At 42.0% G+C, this 3,921-nt stretch overlaps 1 long non-coding RNA gene across 1 annotated transcript; it reads right to left on the bottom strand.

Moving 5' to 3' along the window:
- Positions 1-1,162: 1,162 nt before the first annotated feature.
- On the bottom strand, positions 1,163-3,272 carry LOC112816309 (uncharacterized). Its single transcript, XR_012377286.1, has 3 exons — positions 3,074-3,272; positions 2,603-2,689; positions 1,163-1,425 (listed from the first exon to the last, which is right to left on the bottom strand). It is a non-coding gene; the product is annotated as an uncharacterized lncRNA (long non-coding RNA).
- Between the last annotated feature and the right edge of the window lie 649 nt (positions 3,273-3,921).

Below are 3,921 nucleotides of genomic sequence, written 5' to 3'. Positions count from 1 at the left end.
GAATCAATAAAAGTTAATAAATAAGGTATAAAAAGGGAATAAAATGGAAAATGGAAAAAAGGAATGTGGCCCCAGAAACTGCAGGAGGATTTGTGAAGAAAAAAAAAGAACATACCAAGAGACTCGCCCTCCAAAGAAACAGCTGCAGACACAAAAAACAAATACCCCCCTGGCCATTTTGAATAGCATCTTAATAGATATCCATACAGTTTTATCAACATCAAAGTGAATTGGGATTTAATAGTTCTTTATCAAAAGTTATTGTAAGTATTAGACAATGAAGGGACTTTTCCAGGCAGTTTTAACTTCCTATTCGGTGTCGAAATCCCTCACGTAACTGTTCTGACAGGTAGTGCCAGACTTTTCTTTAGCATTTCCACTGACAGGAATTCCTTTCGACTCAAAACAACCTATCTCGTGTCTCCAACTTGGGTATCACTCCCCTCCTTTTCCTTCCCCTCTCTCCTCCCTAACCCTCTGCCCCACTCTTCCCGCCTTCTCTGTCCTTCCTCCACCTCCTCCTCCCTCCTCCTTCTCCTTCTCTCTCTCTCCACAGTTCCTCACACACCTCTCCAACTAGAGGGTTCCGCATGGATGCTTTAATGACCCATCATGACAAAGATGGTTAAAAGAGAACAGAGATGAAGAGCAGGGAAGTAGGTAAGAATGAGAGAATTATGTGGAGGAACTCAGATGAAAATAGTTTCACTTGATAATAAAGCATTTGGGGCGGCCATGAAGCTTTGGGTAGAAAGAGAAAATCTATACCAATTCCTTCTCTAAGCATCTGTCTTCATGAATCTTTTTCCACTGTAAGATATGAAAGGAGTATGGCACTTATATAAGAAAACAATCTGGACAGAACATCTTAGAGTGTTCAGATGAATTAGCCATGTGATAACCTTGGGTAGAGAGAGGAAGGACTCGGCCATGGTCCTGGATTAAAAGTTTGCTTAGTCTAATAGGGACCATGAGCTTTTCTTCCCCTGAAATGATGACTGTTCATGCTGCTTTAGGAGAATAAGATAGCATAAGTCATTCACCTAGGATTTCACCTGGAAGTGGGAAATTTGTTTGGGATTTGGACTGACCGTAAGCAACTGAGTGTTAGAAGCCTTAAGTTCAACAAAAAATTCCTGGTAATATAGAACTTTTCTGAGAGTCTCAAAATATTTATTATCTTTTTTTTTTTTCAGTATAAACATACATAATGAGGGTCTAAGAAGCCCTCTCGTGTCTGGGATATGATGTCACGGGTGATTCCTTAGAGGCTCAACCACTCTCAAACTGATGGTCCAAGGGCACAGATCTCAACCTCAGAACCCCTGGGCTCTCTTGCTACCCTCACAAGTAGTGAGGGATCTCTTCCCAACCCATCTTCCTTCCTTCCCAGAACTTCTCTCCTTGGTGACTCCAGAGGACAGCCTGGAACAAGAAGAAAATTGATTATACCGCTGACCCAGCAGACTGCAACTCCCATTTTGGACAGCAGAACAATGAAAGAGATGCAGATTATAAAATTTTCTATACATCTTTAAACACTCAGAAAAATCCTGTCAGGACAGGACTATATATATGATTCTTGACCCATTGTCTGGGAAATACTTGTCACAAGAGATGACTGTTTCTCAAGTTAAATATATAAAAAATGTTTTAAGCTTGAAAGATTTGTTCCTCAGTGGCCAACCTCTTCTTGTGCTTTGGCCTGATTCTCAAAATATCTGTGCAGAAATCCCACTGAATAATAAAGCTATATAATGTTATCATTATATAACAGTTATATCATTATATAATAATTGTTATAATAATTATATAATGGGATATGTTACATGAGCTGTAAAAGTCAATCCTCACCAAATAGTCCACAACTTTCACTTTACTTAGCAGAGAGAAAACAAAAGTTTAACATGTAACATTCAAACGGAGGGAGTGATATTGTGGACACGAAGAACTCAATGATGTCTAGGTTGAAGGACCAAAAAACCAAGAATCCAGTGTGTTATCTCTCTGTAATTTCACAAGGGAGTCACAGAAGAGCACAAAGGAGGGAAGAGCTAACCCTTACCTGGAGAGGCAAGTACACAATTTGCAGGAATTATGGTCACCTGGTGGTCAGAATGTTCCGCAGAACAATGGGCTTTCAGTCTCCTCAGACTGTTTGTATGATTCTATCCCGACAAAGTCCTTCTGCACTTATCTCTATCACAAAAGCAACCTTATAACAAGTGCCTGGAGAAGAGTCACCTAATTTTTTCATGGGCATGAAAACATGGTAGCTTTGTCACTGAATCACTTGAGAGAGAACCCTGATAAGAGGAGAGACATCATAGGTATAGATGAGAAAAGAGAAGCTTTTCCACCTGCAGGAGACCCTAGATTATGAAGTTAATGAGGGCTCAGGACCAAACTTCTACTTGAAAAATGTTCTCCCTAGAGAGAAGACAGAATTCTTAAGCTAAACAGAATGTGAGGGGGCTGCCTCACTGAGACTAGGTTTGAGTGTGGAGTTTTCAGCCATCTAGCACATGGACCATGGAAGTAACTAGAACCGCCCGCCTTATGGACATAATAAGCCCAGAGGTGAAGAGCAAGGGATACTCACCTGGCCTTCCCAGATGGTCCATCTTTATCTCATCTTCTTTATCCTTACGCACAGCACCATGCAGAGAATACTTGCATCTAAGCAAGACTAAGACAAAGCATGGCGAGTCAGAGACCATCATCTGAAAATTCCTTCACATATCCCCAGGTTCCCCAGGATTTCCTATATCCTTATACCTGGCCTTATGTCAACTCGGGCAGGGCCCTAGATACCTCCTCATGCTCCACAGATGCACCACAAATGGGCTGCCTAGTCCAGTCCTGACCTATGTCCCTCAGGCACTTCCATTATATAAAAGATTATTATTTCTAAAACCTTTAGCCCTGGGTCTTAATGACCTTGAAGATCAGTGAAGAACAGACTTTGTTTCCATGTTCCCCACCTTATAATGTATACCTTCTCCTCCCTCCATACACACTCTCTCATACATCTCATTCCCCTGTGCCCTCCCCCCCCCCCCCCGGTACTTACATTTCTTTATATGTTGGTCTATCTCAAGTAAAAAGGGAGAGAACATGACAAAGAGAAAAAATACAAAAAGCATAGCAAACAGGGCATAGAGCCAAGGAACACCATTTGGGAATAAACTGGCTCCTGGTCCAACCTCTGCCATTGAGATCTAAGAGAGTACATGGAATTCCCTGCCCCAGCTCTCTCACCTCCTAGGTGATCAGGGTGATGAAGTCACAGCTTAGGGCACAATAGGAGTGATGAGGATTGGATAGGGATTGGCCAAGCCTCATTCTGTATAGAAACCAGGACTCTCGGGGAGTTTCACTTCTATTGCAGCTCTATTGAACCAAAAATACTAGACTATCAGGCAAGACCACCAGGAAGGTAGATTGCTACCCAGATACTCAGAATGTGTGGTTCACTGCATGGGAACGATATCCATTCACAAAATGAAGGAACTGCTTCTCCAGACTTCACAGCCCTAGAGTTAGTCTTTGTCAGCAGAATGATGTCTAAGTCGGAAGACCACATTTTCCTGAGAAGAGATTTCAGATCCTTCCCTAGAAGCTCTGAAATACCCCGTCTTTGTGAGCTCATCGTGACAGGACTGTGTGTCACACAGATCATGGGAACCTCTCCCCAGTTGTGTCAATGGGGAGGGAAGAGTTTATCTTCTAAGATGGGGGTTATAGTCTCCTAAATTAAATATAATATCAGGCAGCAGAGTTTCTCCGAATATCACTGTTCTTTCAATATCTGCTAATTCCGAAGCTACCACACAAACCCATGGAACATGTTTCAAAGAACTTCGATCAATCAGTTCTCCCCCATTCAAAAGAGGACCTAACAGCAGAAGCTGTCTCATG

Source organism: Callorhinus ursinus, unplaced genomic scaffold, assembly GCF_003265705.2.
Source record: "Callorhinus ursinus isolate GAN/ISIS: 27379988/994484 unplaced genomic scaffold, GSC_fseal_2.0 scaffold132, whole genome shotgun sequence".
NCBI lineage: Eukaryota > Metazoa > Chordata > Mammalia > Carnivora > Otariidae > Callorhinus > Callorhinus ursinus.
The sequence above is the reverse complement of the archived record's forward strand: the minus strand, read 5'-3'. Positions and strand labels throughout refer to the sequence as shown.